This window comes from Macaca nemestrina, chromosome 14 (genome assembly GCF_043159975.1).
Source record: "Macaca nemestrina isolate mMacNem1 chromosome 14, mMacNem.hap1, whole genome shotgun sequence".
In the NCBI taxonomy this organism is placed as follows: domain Eukaryota; kingdom Metazoa; phylum Chordata; class Mammalia; order Primates; family Cercopithecidae; genus Macaca; species Macaca nemestrina.
This window is the reverse complement of record NC_092138.1, coordinates 30865783-30884219: the sequence shown is the minus strand read 5'-3', so window position 1 is coordinate 30884219 and position 18437 is coordinate 30865783. Positions and strand designations below refer to the sequence as shown.

The window sequence follows — 18437 nt, the reverse complement described above, 5'->3', positions numbered from 1 at the left end:
AAATGTAATAGCATAGCCACTATAAAAACAGTATGGATTTTCATTAAAAAATTAAAAACAGAACCACCATATGATCCAGCAATCCCACTGCTGAGTATAAACCCAAAGGAAATGAATGAGTATGTCAAAGAGTTATCTGGACTCCCATGTTTATTTCAGCACTATTCACAATAGCCAAGATATGGAATTAACTTAAGTGTCCATTAAAGGATGAATAAAGAAAATGTGGCATATATACACAATGGAGTACTATTCAGCCATAAAAAAGAAGGAAATACTATCATTTGCAACAACATGGATGAAACTGGAGGACATTATGTTAATTAAAATAAGCCAGGCACAGAAAGATAAATATTGCATGATCTCACTTACATGTGGAATCTAAAAATTGAACTCATAGATGTAGAGAGTAGAATGGTGGGCATCAGAGGCTGGGTGGGAAAGGGACAAAGATGTTGGTCAAAGGATACAAAATTTCAGTTAGACAGGAGGAATAAGTTCAAGAGACCTATTGCACAACGTGGTGACTATAGTTAATAACACTGTATTGTATTATTGAAAATTGCTAAGAAAGTAGATTTTAAGTGCTCTCATCACAAAAGATAAGTATGTGAGATAATAAGTATGTTAATTAGCTTGATTTAGGCATTCCACAGTGTACACATACTTCAAAACATGTTATACAAGATAAATATAAACAATTTTTGCCAATTAAAAAATAAAGAAGTAAATACATTGGAAAAAACATGGTATGAAAAGAGCTTAGTAAATCCAGCTATCCAGGAAACCCAGAAGTTTATGAATGTGCAGCCAACCTGCTATGGACTGAATTGTGTCCCCCCAAATTAATATGTTGAAGCCCTAACCCGAAAGTGAAGGTGTTTGGAGATGGGGCTTTTGGGAGGTGATTAGGGGGAGATGAGGCCATGAGGCTGGGGCACTCATAATAGGATTAGGGTCCTTAGAAGAACAGGAAGGGAGACAGTTCTCTCTTCATTATGTAAGGACACAGCTAGAAGATGACTGTGTGCAAATCAGAAAGAGGAACCTTACCAAAACTCAGACATGGTAGCACCCTATCTCAGATTTCCAACCTCCAGAACGGTGAGAAAAAAGTACCTGCATTTAACCTGCCCAGTCTATTGTATTTTGTTATAGCAGCCAAAGATGACTAAGACACAGCCCTTCCAGTTGCATGCCCTTCCTGGCCCAAGAGTGAAAAGACCAGTGGACAGAGACAGAATACTCCAAGCCCAAGAAAGCCCGGAGCTGCAGTTTTTCTGAGCACAGATGGAAAGAGTGAGCTTGGCCTGTGCTGCCAGAGCAAGTAGTTCACCCTGCCATGTCTGTATCTCAACTCCTTTCAACCAGGGATTTAAAATAAGCTGAAACGTTCCTTGAATGACTGCCACATGCTTCCAAGACACTATAGGCCACTGAGAGGGGAACAAGTAGCCAAAACATTTCCTCACAGCTCTCAAGACTTCACTACCAGTCATGGTCAGGGAGAAGGTAAATCTCAGTTTTGAAGGCTGATGGTTTGTTTTCCTATAGTCAGCCCTAGGTAAACAAACAACTACCAAGAAGTATTATAGTTTTCATATGAAATGATAGAATATTAGACATTTCTATTTCTCCTCTGGGCAACATAACCACTTGGTTTATTTCAGATACCAAGTTAATTGATTTAACAAGAACAAAGAGGAGAAACTTCTGGTGTACCTTAATCAGAAGGAAAACAAACCAGTTTAATATATTATTATGTAGTCTTCTCTCCAAGTTGCTTCCATATAATTATTCATTGAGGAAGAAAATATTAAGATGAGGCTAGGATGCACATAACTCTATGGATAAAACCAAGTAAAAGTACTTCATTCAACAGTGCCATAAATCAAAACTATTCTTAAGCCTTGCCTCCCTTAAGAATTGACTCGACCCCAAATAAAATTGCCAAGCGAGCAAAATCTGTCTTTTGCTTACTCATCTACATTCTGTGTCCCTTTTTAACCCTCTACCACTTTTCACTTTCCATATCCCCTTGATTTTAGGATACTGCCTAAGGTCATAATCCTTGAGAAAGATATCTGAAATCATGCTAATACTTTTCTGTGAGTTAATTTAATATTATTCTCATGTGTATCGACACTTTAAAAAAAAAAGACTTCTGAGTTAATAGCCCTCTCCTTGAATGATGTCCATGGCTTAAATGGCAAAATCTATATTCTAGAGTAAAATATACCAAGCCTATATTTCCAGCTCTAAAATATCTTGCAAGCTCCAGACATACATTCCTGGCTAAGAACCATAGCTGGTCTGGGGTAAGGTGTTGAATAACACTGGTTGAAAGTCTTATATTCACCTTGTAGTTATTAACTTCCTGTGTACTTCCACTTGAATATTGCACCTGCATCTCAAAACACAACCCAAACTGAAATTATCATCTTCCACCCCAAGGATGTTCTGTGTCCTTTGAGCTTAGTTTCATTTAATTGTATCACCATGCCCCTAAGCCTTCCAATAGAGAAAGAGTTATTTCTTTCTAAATTTCTCTTTAAGCCTAAACGTTTAAGCTGCCAGTCATCATGTTCATTCTATTTCTTTTCCTCTTCTCTGACAAAGATGATAAACAAGTTTCATCATTATAAACATTACTATTATGTTTACATGTTGTATGTTAATAAACAGTGGCTTCCTGATGTGCTGTATGGAGAAAAATTCGAGGATAACCATGGGAACAGAACAGATTAACTAGTAATGTCTGTTATGGTGCAGAAAGGAGTAGTAGGACACATGGTAGATATATGAAATCCTTAGCCTATGGCCTCATCATCTCTTACCTGAAATATTGTAAAAAGCTTCACTTCACAGCCTCTTTCTAGTTTAAACTATCTCTTATACTATCAAACTATCTCTTATACTGTGAGAGTTATATTCTTTCACAAAATTCATAAACATTTAGTTCCATCCCCAGCTTAAACATTTCAATTTGTTTTCTATTACCTTCAGGATAGAGTCCCACCCTCCCTGTGTAGTATATAAGATGCTCCTGAATTTGATCAGCTTCATTCTCCACACTCACTGCCATCCATATATGGTCCAGGCACACATATATTTTTACTTTCTCTAATCAACATTTGGGACCCTAGGCTTTCATGCACATCCTTCGCTCAGTGCAGTTTCATTTAACAATAAACATCCTAGGCCTTCTTCACTTACAAAATAATTTCTCATCTCTTAAAACCCAATTCAAAATGCCCTTTCCCACAAAAAAGCTCTTTCTAACCTGACTCTTACAGCGCTCCATACATGCATACTTGAAAGTGCTCACCCCATTTTGCTCCAGAATGTACTTGTTTATCTCTCTCCATCACTATACTGTGAATCTCCCAGCAGGAGTGATCAGGTCTTATTCATCTTTATGTCCCAGGTGCCTGGCACAAAATCTGGTACATAGTAGGGTTATTTGGTAAATGTTTGTTGGATAAATGAACTCAAAGGAAAGCTCTCTGATTGTGTCCATTGAAACACTGTAACATCTACCACCAAAGAGATATTTTTGGTTGGAGAGGCTATTGTCAATCCTTTAATTCACATCATCATATATAGTGGCCTAAGATGTGGCTCTTCTAGCAAGAAACATAGCCCTAAATATTGCACCCACCAATTGCTATAACATGAATATTGTTTTCTGATACAATTAGGCCAATGAAATTGCTTTCCTAGAAGCTTTTAGCCCTGCCCAACAAGAAAGACTAGCTGGAAGCGCACACTCAGGACTCCTATGGACTCTTGGCTACGTCCAAAGACAAGCAATAGTATGAATTGCAGTGTCCTCCAAATCCTATATCTCCCTCATGAATTTCTACTTGCTCAACTTCTCATCACAGATAACAAAGACCTCTTTTCTCAAAAGAATTAAATTAAAACTACACATAAACTTGAACTACCTCATTCCCTAGTTTCTACCTCCCCCAGCTCCCTAAAACTGAATATAACAAGAGGAACATAAAGCAAACTACAGCGTAATGTAAATAGTTTGAGCTTCAAAGATTCAGATGTTTAAACTCAGAGTACTCACTGAAGTGCCTGACAGTATAAGTCCTGGAAGGCTTGGGACTGCATTTTTGGAGCATGGGAATTTTTCCATGAAACAACCAAGAAAACTGTTTCAAAAAATCAGCAATTCAGATAGCATGAAAATCTGTGAAAAGCAACCAGAGGTAAAATAAGGCATAAGATGTCTACAGGAAGTGGCCTTACCTTGAGTTCCTGACTGAGCAACCACCATATCTCTTATGGACCAAGTCTCAAAATGTGTCATATGAACAACAGATTCACCATACTTTCAAATAGGACTGAGAGATACTTCAAAATTGGACTAGGGGCCATTGTCAGAAAGGAGTTAGAAGGGCTGCAGAGGACAAGGTTGGCATCTACAGGACATGGGAGCTTGCCAGTGCCTGGCACAAGGCCCAGAAATGAGTTGTGAGGATCCAAATGTGCCCACCTGCATGCAGTGTTTATTCTAGGCAATTCCTCAGCTAGGAAGAGTGTTATTCTTTTTCTATTTAAAAATAGAATAGACCCTAAAGAGTGAAATAGAGAAGCAGTTCTCAACTATGATGTTTACCAGAATCACCTGGAGAGTTAATAAAGCTCCTAGAACCCCCGGCTCACTGAAGAAGGGCTGGGCCTGAACCCCTGTGTTTTTACCAAGTTCTCCAGGTGATTTTGATATACACAGATGTCTAAGGACTGCTGATATAGCACTCTGGTTCTCAAATTTGTCTACCTATTGAAATCATTTGGGGAGCTTTGAGAATTACTGATGCTGGGATCCCACCCAGGGCTTCTGATTTAATTGGCCTAGATGTAGCTTGGGCGTTAGGATTTGTTAAAGATCCCAAAGGAAGCCAACATTGAAACCACAGATTGAGAAGAATGGTTGCCCTCATCAAAGGAGAATAACTGATTCCTATATATTCAAAACTCCACTCAATTGTAATCTGAAATCCTTATTCAGATTATATGTTATTCTCTATTGACACTTGATATTACCATAGTTTTCTTGATTATCATCAATAATGTTTTCACTGGTACCTGGAGCTCTGCCCTGACCCTATCCATAGGAGCTATTTTATGAATTACTTGAAAAGGATAGAAAAAGGCCACTTGTTTGAACTGTCCTTTACTGCTCTCTGACAACTCAAGCTGATGGCAAGATTTACCCCCAGTCTTTTCTCCAATTTACCAGATACCAAACAACTACCCACAGAGCACAAAGCTTTTTACAAAATAGCAGGGCTGTCTCCTGCCTTCTTGGCATTCATTTCACTCTTACTTAACTCTCCATTGTAAATTTCTAATAATGACCGTACTGAGTAAGAATCTAGAGAAGTAGAAAGCGCTCATGGTTTGTATTTTAAAGCAACTGGATGCCTCAACAACTGTGCAACTTCAGGCAAGGTCCCCATCCTCTCTGAACTTCATTTTCCTCATTTTTGTAAAATTGAAGCAATCATACTAACCAGCCATGCTGTGATGATAAAATGAGATCTTACAGTTATAGCACTATGGCAGGGGCTGGCACACAGTAGGTGTTCAAAAGTCTGGCACCCAGTAGGCACTCTCCATTGTTTATTTATTGCTGTTAACATTGTTATTATTCTATGTCGTACAAAACAAAACACTGCCACAGATAAATCTTATCTGCTCATTAAAGGAACAAGGTTAAAATTTCTTTGCCTCCTCCGTTTTAGGAAATCTCAGATTATCTGGAGAGCAAAGATTCAGATCAGTGATCTACATGAGGGCCAAAAAACAAAACACTGAAATTAGCAACTATTGGTTTTGTCAACTTGGGGCCAAAGTACCCCATAATGCTTTTCCCATGTACGTTATCAGAGCCAGAAATGTTCTTGGAGATCATTGAAGCCTAATAAGTTTTCACAATAAAGAAATGGAGTCCCAGAGTTCAAACAGTGCTTTGGGCAGTTGGGTAGTAAGGAGTTACAGTCATATTTAGCACCCATGCCTGAGAGATGCTATAGTAACACTTGATATTTATACATCTCTGAACAATTCACAAAGCACCTGATGCTAACATTTCTCCATAACCACGACCTGTAAAGCAGGATTTGTCAACCTTGGCACTATTGACATGCGGTGCTAGATATTCCTTTGTTGTGGGAGAGTCTTTGTCCATTTGTAGGATGTTTAGCAGCATCTGGGACCTCCACCCACTAGATGCCAGTAGCACACCTCTACACAGTTGTGATAGCCAAAAGTATCTCCAGACATTGTCAAACATCCCCTGAGGGGCAAAATTGATTCCTACTTAAGAGCCATGGCTCTCAATGTTAGCACAACTGGCACAAAACCAAGTTCAGAGAGGTGAACTTGCCCAAGGACACACAAGCTAACAATTAGCAGAATTGGGGAGGTGATAAGTAGGACAAAAACAAACAAGCAACCCCAAACATATACATAGCCTAACCATTAGTCGTGATTTTTCCATATTCTCATCTGCTGAGTGAAGTTGTTTCATGTCATTCTTATCCCTTACTCGGAAGAAAAAAAAAAATGTAAACGATAACTTGAAAAGCCTGTTGAGGCCAACTGTTTCAAACATGCTGTATGTGAAATATCAATATTTTTCATCACAAGATACAGAAAGTGTGAGTTTATTGTAATTATTTTTAGATGAGGCTATTTGAAGGTAAATAACCCACAAGATATTTTGTACACATACTTGAGTTATTTTTGCCACAATGCCAGCGAGAAATAATTCAATTTGAGCACTGGAGTTATGAAAGTTCTTTCTAATATAAATGGCCCATAATTTCCCTGAGAAGTGATTACAAATATTTAGCTCAACTATTCAAATTAAAGTAGTTGGAAACTAACATCCAGTAAATTAAGGAACTAGTAACAATGAGGATAAGAATGTTAAGGCTGAGGGAAAGTAGAAATAAGAGACCTGACTTTGTCAAGGTGAATGATGTTATCTCAAGTAAAAGCTAATACAGTCTGCCCACTAGAGATGGAAGAGGGTTCGGGTCACTTGCAGAGTGGCTTTGGATGTGACCCTTGGAATAGGGAGATATTTTTCCTGTGGGTTCCCTCCAGAAGGAGACATTTCCATACGGGTCACAGCTTTGTATTGTTAAGAAACATTTCCTATCTTGTTTCTCACATTTCTCATCTACGCCTTGGTACAGCAATTTCTGAAAAAGCAAAAAAAGACGCTCAATAAGCAAGGCAGTGACTCTGCAGGCTTCTGAGTGTACTTCCAGCAGGCAAAAGACAAAAATAAAAAATTACAATTAAAATAGAAAAGAGTAGCCAACCTTTGACATAAGTAGGCCCAAAGAGAAGGGCAAATGAAATATCTCACCTCTCAAGCTTTGTGGGAAAGTAAAGACAAATTTGCATGCAAAGCCTGGGAAGGTCAGAAATTATTTCTGTGATTCAACCAAACTGAAAAAATTACACCTAATCCCTTGGTACAGCCATGACTGAGCCAAAACTTACACCTAATCCCTTGGCACAGTAATCCTGCCATGTGCTGCATTTCTCTGAGCATCAGTTTTTCCATCTGTACGTTGGGGATAATACAGCTCCTTATAAAGATTAAATAAGATCATGGATGTAAATTGCCTAGCACACTGCCTCACAGGTAGAAATCATTCTGTAATCATTCTTCCTTCCTTCTCCAGACCCATAATGAACACCAAGAGAGATGTGGATGTTGGTTTGGTTTGTTTGTTTTTAAATCTATAGACTTTTTCTTTATTCTATTCTAAGGACACAAAGGATGTAGGCCTGAAATTAGACCCTAGTGAGGTCAGTGGAAGCCCTCAACTGCTGCTACATTTGTGTCTCCTTAAAGGGTATGGGTCCTTCCTGTTCCAGTACAGGCAGCCAGCACACAGCCCAGTGTCAAAATGGGGCTCGTCAGCTTGGGAGAAACAAGTGTAGAAATGAAATCATGTCAGGCAGAGGGTGGCCAAGAGTGCACCAGAAACCTCAGACGTCCAAATCAGGGGCAACCTTGTCCCCTAGGAAAATCTTGGGGCAGCCTTAACCTTTGGCCCAAAGCAAGATCCTCGGCCAACTCTAAATGTTCCAGGTAGTGGCACCTTTGCTGATATTTATCTTTTTAGAACAAGGTTAGACTTCATAACCTCAGTGGCTTCATCATTTTCAATAAGAAAACTGACATCCAGAAATTTATGATTTGCCCAAAGTCACACGGTTAGAAATCTATCTTAAAAACTTGGATTCCAAAACAGAGCTCTTCCACTGAACTACAACTTTCTCTACTAAGCCGTGCTCTTCAAAGAGTCCTGATAAAAGAGCAATCGTCCCCCCTGCATTGAAGAGTAAGGAGATAGCCAAGTACTTGGAGATACTGTGTTTTTCTTTTGAATTTTGTGATTTCACTCATTAGAATAAGAATTGTACTTACAAAGGTGAGAATTATAAACGATATTCCTCCTCAGTTACCTTTTGGTTCTAGCGAAGAACCCAAAATCTGTAAGGTCCAAAAAGGCACGGAATTCATCCCATGTCAAATCTGTAGGGACCCAAAATGCACAGAATTCATCCCATGTTATTCAATTGAAGAGGCGTTAATGAAGGGTCCACACATAAAGGTGTGGGCAGGGTTATGGGAATATAAAAGGGATAGAAAAATACCTAGAGCCTAGCAGCCATGTGCACCCCCAGGGACTAAAGGGGCCAGGGGAGGAGGCAGAATGACTGGAGCCCGTTGAGAGATGGGCCCTGTCATGGGGGGCCATAGCTACTGCTTCCTCTCTATCTGCTGCTGGTGCCTCCCATTGGCCAAACCCACTCGGAAGCCAGAAGGCACAAGATCCCAGGTAATGCAGTCCACAGGGTGTCAGCCTCCGAAAACACACAGCCTGGAAGAGAATAGAGGAGAGAGGATCGTGCAGGGTGCAGGCTCAGTTGTCCGTGAAAATTAACCAGGACGGACCCTCCCCAATGTAGTCAAACCCAGAGAGATCCCAGGCATGGGACTTGGGAAGGACCCTTCTCTAGCGGATTCTCAGATTCTGCAGGGGCTGCTGGGTGCAGAGCTAGAGCAGTGTTTTTGCTTTAGTTAGGCAGACCTCAGATTGAATATTAGAAGTGAAAAAGAGTCAACAGAGAAAGCTCAGGAAAGAGATTTTCACTGAAACAGAAATTAGCAGAAAGCTACACACAGAGAGATGGTCCTTCCCAGAAGTAATCTACTCCCCTCAGTGGGATGTAGGGAATAACTGAAGAGATTAAAGTGCCTTAGAGACATGGCCAGCAAGCAGCTCACTAGAAATGATTTTGTGTAAAATAAGCCTCACCCTCAGAAATCATAATGAGTTACGAACAACGGTAGAAATGAGGAAGGTGGAGCTGCAGGTACGAGTATAAACAAAAGGGTGGCTGGCACGGGAGACAAAGGAAAGGAGAGCTGGACATACAAGAGGCATTTCAGCTTCATCCCAAAAAGGAGGTGTTCCTGTATATCATGAGGAAGGAAGGCAGGAATGCAGCTGCTAGTAGCTGGGTACCTGGTATGTCCCAACTTCATATATTGATATCCTATGTAGTTTCATCTTCACAATATTGAGGCAGCTACTTTTATCCTTGTTTTGCAGATAAAGACACAGAAATGGGAGAGAGTGGTTAAGTGCATGGGCACTGAAGGCACATTTCCTGGGTTCCAATCTTGGCTGTCTGACCTCAGGCAAGTTACTTAACCTTCTATGCCTAAGTTTCCTCATCTGTGAAATGACGTTAATAATAGCATGTACCCTACAGCCTACTTGTGCATACTGAAAAATACGTGTAAGTTAATACTTTGCAAGGTGTCTAAACCTGATCAGTGTCTGATATATGGTAGAAATTCAATAAATGTTAGTTGTAGGTGTTATCTACTGCCTAAATGTATGCTGCTGATAAATGGAGGAGCTGGGATTTGATTCAGGATTGTTCTAATGCCAAAACTCACATGCGTTCTTATCATTCTACCATACTGGCACCCTGTTCCAAGTGGCACAGACATCCCAAGAAAGAGGGGACTCTAGGAACTACACCTCATGGAATCTGCCTCAGATCTTCCAGCTCTCCCAGCTCTAATTTCATGTTCCCCAAAGGAACCTGGAGATTATTTATTCTGGTTCCTAGGACCCTCATTTATGGATAAGAGGGAGTTGATTGTCTGGTACCACCCAGGAAAGCTTAAGGTCATAGAAAAAAAAAGTGGCAAGTTTAGTACCTGGCTTGGAGCTGGTGCTCTCCCAGTTTCTCCCATCTAAGTACTAACCAGGCCCAACCCTGCTTAGCTTCTGAGATCAGATAAGATTGGGCATGTTCAGGTTGGTAAGGCCATAGACTCAACCAGTTTCTAATGGGTCAGAATCTGCCCAGTCTGCCTATGTACACATTCTCACCCTTTGCACATAGCTACCCATGTGAGATGGAGGTGCAGCAAAAATTATAAAATCCAGGCATTATCCCTTGCCCTTTCAGAGCCTGTTCCATCTCCTGGCTTCTCTGACCAAGGACATGTGTGGTCTCCATGCTGCCCTCTGTGACATCATAAGAAACTGGATTCTTCAGCCCAGTGAGTCCCAGGCTCTAGGAGGACTCTATCTTTTACTCCAGTCAAGACCAGAAATTTCAAGTCTACCTTTTTATCATAAACCAAACTGTAAGACTTGAAGTGCCCTGGATTTGCAAGTTGTACAATGAGAGTCTCTGATACATTCTCATTGTAGCTATAGCATGTCCTCTGGACTGAATATCTGCATCTCCCCAGAACTCGTGTGTTGAAGCCTAAATCTCCAGTGTGATTGTATTGGAGGTGGAGCTTTTGGGAGGTAATTAGGTTATAAGGCTGGAGGCATGAATGGAACTAGCGCCCATTTATGAAAAGAGACAAAAAAAGAGATTATCTATTTCTCTGTCGACCGCATAAGGATACAATGGAAAACAGTGGTCTGAAAACCAGGAAAAGAACACTCACCAGTACTGATATGCTAGCATTTTGATCTTGAACTTCCCAACCTCCAGAACTGTGATTTAAAAAAAAAAAATTGTATTGTTTAAGCTACCCATGGTATTCTGTTATAACAGGTAGAACTGATTAAAACAGCATTCAATTTCAGAAAGAAGGAAAGGGAGAAGGTGGAAAGAAACCATTAGCCCTAAGGGATCCATAATGAATGGTTTAGTCTATAGCTGATTTTTCTGGGCCTTCTCACAGTTCACCTCCTACGTAGCTCCCTGGCATATAAGGCCACTGCTAAACTTGAGTCAATTTTCTTAGAGAGTAATTCATGGCCATTAAAATTCTGGGCTTTCAATATTAATAGTCCACGGGATGGTTTGTCATGGCATCAAAAAGATGTGAATTTTAACCCACTTACTAATTGCATAACAGCTTGGGGAAGTTACTAACACTCCCAGCCTTCATTTTATTGCATGTTAAACAGAAATGGTACCTCTTTTCCTTCAAGGTTGCTGGAGGTTTGGATAAGGTATTGCAGGCAAAGCACCTGCACACAGAGTCAGCTGCATGGTCACTCTGTGCCAACCTCTTTCCCCTTTCCTCTGCCAACAAGATGCAGCAGCCAATGAGAGCCAACTTTCTGAGACTGCCAGATTCCTACTGTGGGTATGTTACCCACAGATACCTTAAAAAGGTCAATGCAATGTCAGTGGTGGGTCACCTGGAGGTAAGAGCAAGAAATGCAAGTAGGAAATGACCAAGAAATCATTTTGTCCCATACATGCCTCTTTCTTCCCCAAGTCCTCTATTCTTCAGCACTTATTCACATCCTTATCCAGCCTTGATGTAAAGCTATTTCCACCCACGAGTCTTATCTCCCCAACTAGGATGCACTCTTGTAGAAGGCAGGGTGTCTTTCTTAATGCCTTGGCTTAGTGCTGTGGTCATGAAAAAGGAATGTTGAATGTAGGATATTCCAACTAACCTTGACAGTTTCAAGTTTACATCACATGTATAGTGTTGGCCAATGTTACTTAAAAGAAAAAGAATTATTATCTATTATGCTTCTTGTACTTAGAAGAGTTGGATTTGTCCTAGAACATTTTCTAGAACAGAGTCAAATAAATTATAGCTCAAGAGCTTTTCCGCCCTCAGAATTAATGATAATTAATGATTCTTTGTCATTAATATGGCCCCTAAGCTCCAAGAAACTTAAAGTGACTAAAGTTACAAAAAAAATTTGCAAAAATAATTAAGTATATTTAATATTTAGTAATGTTATCCAGGAAATGTTATCCTATTTGCATGAGGAATCTCTCTGCTGCTCAGATGGCCACAAGGAAGTGATTGCCAAGTCTCAGAAAATGGGATTCTACAATTATAGAGGAGAGGCTGTGGTCAACAGAAAAGACAGCCCAGCAGAAAAAGGATGCAGCCTGGGACAGGAGAGTGGTTGGAGGGAGACAGCTGCAGGCCCTTGTTCTCAAAGGCCACCAAGGTTAACAAGTAAGGCAAACTGACAGCATTTTGCAGGACACACTGGAGAACATCAAAGACTTCTTTGTAAATCATCTGCTAAAGACTCCCCTTGGAGCTGCTTCAAAAGCAGAAACTCAGGAATAATGGCCTTAAAACCAATAACAGAGGGCTATATCTTTTACTCTTTGGGACAAGAACTACACAGAGCATCTAAAAGAGCATCAGCAGAATCTGGGACAAGAAAAATGCTGGCAAGCCTAGGTGTCTTCATCCATTTTGTGATGCTATAACCAAATACCTGAAACTGGGTAATTTATAAAGAACAGAAGCTTATTTTCTCACAGTTCTGGAGGCTGGGAAGTCCAAGATTAAGCTGTCAATAGGTTTGGTGTCTGCTGAGGGCTGCTCTCCGCTTTCATAATGGTGCCTCATTGATGAATCCTATAGAGGGGAAGAATGCTGTATCCTCACAGGGCAGATGATGGAAAGACAAGCTAGCCAAACTTCTCCCTTTTAATAGGGCACCTAATCCCATTAATGAGGGAGGAGCCCTCATGGGCTAATCACCTCTTAAAACCTCACCTCTTAATATTATCACATTGGCAACACCTGAATTTGGGAGGGGACACATTCAAGCCATAGCACTCGGGAGGTAACCATGGATTTTAGCATGTTACTGGCTCCCCTTAGTGAAGAAGTGTATAGTTAATACTCCTTCCTTTAACCATACATTATTTATTGCCCTCAAACCAGAGTGGAGGTTTGGATATCCTTCACAAAACGTTTTATAATAATGGTAATAACAGTAGCCTCTCTAATTTATAAGTGGTTCATAGAAACCAGCTACAGTGATAAGTGTATCGCATTATCTCAATTCTCAGCAAGACCCTAGGATGTAGACACTATCATGATTCCTATTTTTACAGATGAAGAAAGTGGAACCCAGAGAGCTTCAAGAGCTTTTCTAGCCCTCACAGTTAAAAGGGTGCAGAATGAGGATTTGAACCCAGATGTACTCAATCTAGGGACAGTGAAACTGACTGTAAGAGCAGAGTCTTCCACACTTCAGTGAGGGTTATCTGAGGGTCTTGTTCGAATTGTGGGCTCTCAGACCACACACATAGTTACAGTTTGAATGGAAATGTGGTAGAGTCCTGGACCTCAGGATGACTCTGAGATGTGCGATTCTTTTTTTTTTTTTTTTTTTTTTTAGGCAGGGTCTCACTCTGTCATCCTGGCTGGAGGGCAGTGGCATGCTCACAGCTCACTGCAGGCTTTGATCTCCTGAGCTCAAGTGATCCTCGCATCTCAGCCTTTCAAGTAGCTGGGACTACAGGCATGCACAACCATGCTGGGCTACTTTTTGTATTTTCTGCAGAGACAGGGTTTCACCCTGTTGCTCAGGCTGGTCTTGAACTCCTGGGCTCAAAGGATGGGCCAGCCTCAGCCTCCCAAAGTGCTGGGATTACAGGCATGAGTCACCTCTCCCAGCCTTGCATGATCTACCTGATGCCCATGGTCTGAAAGCACACTTCACTCGATGCTTCATGTCATGATGCCTCTTTTCATCATTTTCAGAGACCCATGTTAAATATATCACTCCAAGGGCTATGTATGAACACCTGGAGCAATGGACTCAACCTATTAGAGTGAAGGTCCAGAAGCCAGAACGGGCAGGTCAGCAACTGCTACTTCTAGGATAATTTTCTTTGCTTGTTACTTGTTTCTCCTTGGAGTTGCACCATCCAATAGTAGCATTTTTTCCCTTTATTTCAAAAGGGAAGGCAGCCAAAGAGAATCACAGAAAAGGCAGCTACTAAAACCACAAGAAGAATCCAGAAAACACAGAGTTCTACTCCAAATCACTCTGTTCCTGTTTACCGAGATGAATCTAAGCATTGAAAGTTTCAACTTAAAGACTTCAAGAGTCTCCACATACACTAGGTGTATATTTTTTACACTTAGTAAAATGTGTTAATTGAAAGTCTAATAACTGGTAGAATTTAAGATAATTTTAAAATGTATAAGGTTTGACAAATATGGTCAGTTCAAGAAATAATTTACATTTCACATAGGGACTATTTTATATTGTTGGGAACAGGTTTTTCAATTTGGTTTGGTTGTTTTGCTTGAGCAAGGGAAGCTCACAAAAGATTATCTACTTTCCTAACAGAATTGTATTTCTTAAGAGATTTGTCATACCAATGTTACCTCTGGTTTTATACTTTTAAATAATTGATTTCTAAGTAAAAGTCTATCTGGGATTTGCTATTGTCCCTGCTAATGCTTTTTATCAATGGCAAAAATTACAATTGATAAAACTAACTTGACTTTACTGAAATGACACATTTTTCTGACTTCCCTTGCAAAGAACATGGCACTTTTTCAAAATGTTTATCTACTATCTTCCCTTTGCTACCTTCATAGCTCCACCCATCATTATTCACATTGAGTTAAAAATTGGTTTATTAGAAAGGTGAGAACTTTTACTTTGTCATTTTAAAAAGTTATGTTTCTTCATGTTGCATAATAAAGGTAATATAAAAGGCCACAGTTGTAAGCATTTCTCATCTGACATTCTCTGATTAGTGTAGCACAGTGTAGCCATTTCTGCATTGCTAGAATAAAATGTTTTAAAAATCTTGTCTGTGCTGCTCTTCAAAAAGTGATACCAAATGACAGATGATAGCATTTTAAAAAGCCTTTTTCTCCTATTCATTCTGTAATATTTGGAGCCTATATTTTTACCATCACAGGCTACAGTTTTCACTTTATTCATTTTGATAACCTCTGTCACCTCTCTGAGTTTAACATCATTCAATACAAAAGTCCAGACATGATCACAGAATCTGTATGTATTTAGAAAGCCTCTGAAACTGATCCTATTCCTGTTCATATCGGTGCAGATGCTGAATTTACAGCCTTCTCTAACTGAAGTCGAGCTTAGGGGTGATCTGTGAAGACTGTATAAATGAACTCATCCAGGTCCTCCTAAAGATTGTTTCCTAAGGTGTATTTCTGTATAACTGATAATGCTCCAGCTTAAGAGGAAGAAGTCACTGATGTCCTGTGGAGAAGGGCTGTGCAACAGCAAGGACTCGACAGGGGTACCTACTTTCCCCAACAGCTTCTTCAGCAGCCCCAGGAACTGGAGGAGAGCTGGGCTGATAACCTGGAAGTGCTCAAGGAAACTGGAACTGACACCACACCTGGGGGCAAGGAGGCCTCCACCAGTCACCTTTAAAACAAGGGTCTGGAGTCCATGTCTCACAATTCCCAAGCATCAGAATGTACAAAGCCTGCCCAGTCCTTTTGGCAAACAAAGCAGAGAACACTCACGGCTGCTGCAGTGGCTGGAGAGACCACTTTATACCTTTACACACACACATACACACACTCCTTCAGGTTTTTCAATATGTTTAAAATAACATGGATTAGAGAAATATTCCAACTTCTTCGTAAAACAGTAGCATGTCAAACACCAAATTACAAAACTTAAATGGCCCAAGCAACAGATTGGAAGCCCAATATTTCTATATAAATTTCTAAGTAACTGATGGTGGAAAAAACTTGGAGCACTTTAAAAGCTGATGCTTGCGGTCAAAAAAAAGAGATCATAAACTTATTTAAATTCTAAGAACATCGTCATGCTACTTGAAGTGACTCAAAATTTTAATGCCGAAAAAGACCTAGAAGAGCATCTAATAAAATCTCTTTATTTCACAAATAAAGAAACTAGTTTATGATTAGCCCCAAGTGTTATTGCTTCCTTTTCTGCTTTAACATCAAGCAAGGTTTAAATCAAAGAAGGGCAAAGAACTTGTCAGGGCTTTTCCTCTAAGAAGTTAGAGCCTTGAGAGCCAGAGTGAGGAATCTGCTTTCAACACAGAGGACAATTGGAGGCCAGCAGAATTTGAAAACAGAAACTACAATGTTGAAGTGCAGAGTGAAAACGGGGATTGATGCTGGGTTGTTTTAAAGTGATTATAAATGGATCAGCTGGAAATTGGCAGTTTGGTGAGAATCAAAATCATCCTTGGAACTCATGGAATGTTGAGTCAAAGTGACACCCTAGAGCTCATCTAGTTTAACTCCCTATTTGCACAGATGAGGAAGTTGAGGCTCAGGGAGTGAAACAGACTTACCCACATTCACACAGCCAGCTAGAAGCAGACTTAGGCCTGGCATCCACCTCTCCTAATACTTGGGCCAACAATCTCTATGTCAAGGCAGGTCACCTTGCAGAGCCCACATTAAAGTGCTGATTCTAATGCTGGAGAAAAGAAGTCAGATCTTAAGGATGTGAATAAAGCAAGGAGAGAAAGCCTTTAATTATATATATATATATATATACACACACACACACACACACACACACACACACTTTCCAGATCTTTCCATCGATGGACACTGAGTCAGCGAGTCACTGGTTAATATGGAGTGGATTTTTGGGATAGGAGGAAAGGCAATACAGAGCTGGAGAGAGCAAGCAAAGCATCTCAGCTTCCTACTCTTCTCCTGAAATAATAACCAAGCTTCAGAGAGAGGCACTGTGTTTGGTATAAATAAGTAACAGTAAAACTATGAGTGCAAGAAATACCTTATTTTACTTAATTTGAAGTCAAAAATCAATCCAAATGCAAGGCCCCAATTTCTCCCATTATCGGGGCTTCTACCTGTGGCTGGACAAAAGTCTCTAGGGATTTTCTACACTAAAAAATTTTAGAGGTGACCCTCTATCAATCTGTCCATACTGGTTTCATCTGTGATGGCACTGTTCAAATCTACAGAATCCTTAGAAATGGAGAAACTGTTAAAGGTTGGTCCCTGGGAGCCCAGGAATCATTGCTGAGATGTCTGAACTCAACACTCTGGGCACACCATCCACCATCCTCTGAAGGTACAACCCTCTCTGAATCTCTCCTTTATTTAAAGTATTGATATGTTGTTCATTATGGATTTTTTTTTGCATTAATCTTGATTTTTTAAAATAATACGTTTAAAATATTACTTATCTTAATTACTGAGTGTTTTTGGAGTCCCCTCAAGTACTCGAGTTGAGTGGCTCACTTGGCTCACCTGAGTTCTGGCCCTGCCTCTCCTTTAGGCTACATCAGACAGTGGGTCACTGGTCACCCCCTCATGGAAGCCACAGACCACAAAATTCTGTCTCCTTCCCGGGCTAGGGAGATATTTCTCTCCATTACCACTTTCCATCTCCCCAACTTCCTCTGCTTGCTTTTCCTCCTCCCTCCGCAGCAAAATTACCTGCAGTAGTTTAATCTCCCTGAGAGCAGGAACCAGGAATCATAAGAGGGTCGGGGAGCTGCTTCTAGTACTGTATCTTCAGGTCCGTCCACAACCTTCCCCAAGGCAAGGAAGTCAAAGTTGGGCTTAGAATGGATTTGGAAAAGAGACTGGAAGGAAATTGATAGAGATAAACACTAAATAAATATCTCCTAATGAATGGTTACCAAAAATAATAACAAGTCAGGAAAAGTGCAAAACTGAATGTCAAAAGAAAAATGTCATTGCTAGAGAAAACTGACTTGGGGTAAAGGATTTCTCTTAGTGCTGAGGACATTTTTTTAATAACGGAAACCCCACAAGTGATAGGGAAGGAGGACAAATGGTATAAGAAAGCCATCCAATTGAAATCTTGTCAGTATATTTCCAAACATTGGGGCCACAATGAAAATAAAAATTACAGACTGTCTATGAAGATGTAGGAAATGCAGTAAGAGAAGACATCATCTGGGAAGAAAATGATGTTGAGTGAGTGGCCATAAGAAGTCAGCGATCAGGTTAATGAGGAGACACAAGGGAGAAGGGTGAGAGCATGTAAGAAAAATAAAGTGAGAAAAAATAAAATGAGAACAATGTCTCAAATATTCAAACTAGAGATGCTTAGAGGACAAAGAAACTAACTGTACCCAAAGAG

At 40.2% G+C, this 18437-nt stretch overlaps 2 long non-coding RNA genes across 7 annotated transcripts in view; one reads left to right on the top strand and one right to left on the bottom strand.

Annotated features, from left to right (window-relative positions):
- The window catches only part of LOC105491807 (uncharacterized), a 49315-nt gene extending 38903 nt beyond the window's left edge, over positions 1 to 10412 (bottom strand). For all 5 annotated transcript variants that reach the window (XR_011612502.1, XR_011612504.1, XR_011612503.1 and 2 more), the window contains exons 1-4: positions 10283 to 10412; positions 9576 to 9650; positions 8701 to 8927; positions 8471 to 8578 (exon numbers count right to left, since the gene is read on the bottom strand). This is a non-coding gene — a long non-coding RNA (uncharacterized lncRNA). The remainder of the gene's footprint in view (positions 1 to 8470; positions 8579 to 8700; positions 8928 to 9575; positions 9651 to 10282) is intronic.
- On the top strand, positions 9481 to 17357 carry LOC139358125 (uncharacterized). Of its 2 annotated transcripts, none has more exons than XR_011612509.1 (4): positions 9481 to 9578; positions 9663 to 10886; positions 14075 to 14440; positions 15403 to 17357. It is a non-coding gene; the product is annotated as an uncharacterized lncRNA (long non-coding RNA). The 2 variants fall into 2 exon arrangements; XR_011612507.1 differs by lacking the exon at positions 14075 to 14440 and adding an exon at positions 11526 to 11744 and having other exon boundaries at positions 15403 to 17350.
- The last annotated feature ends 1080 nt before the right edge of the window (positions 17358 to 18437 follow it).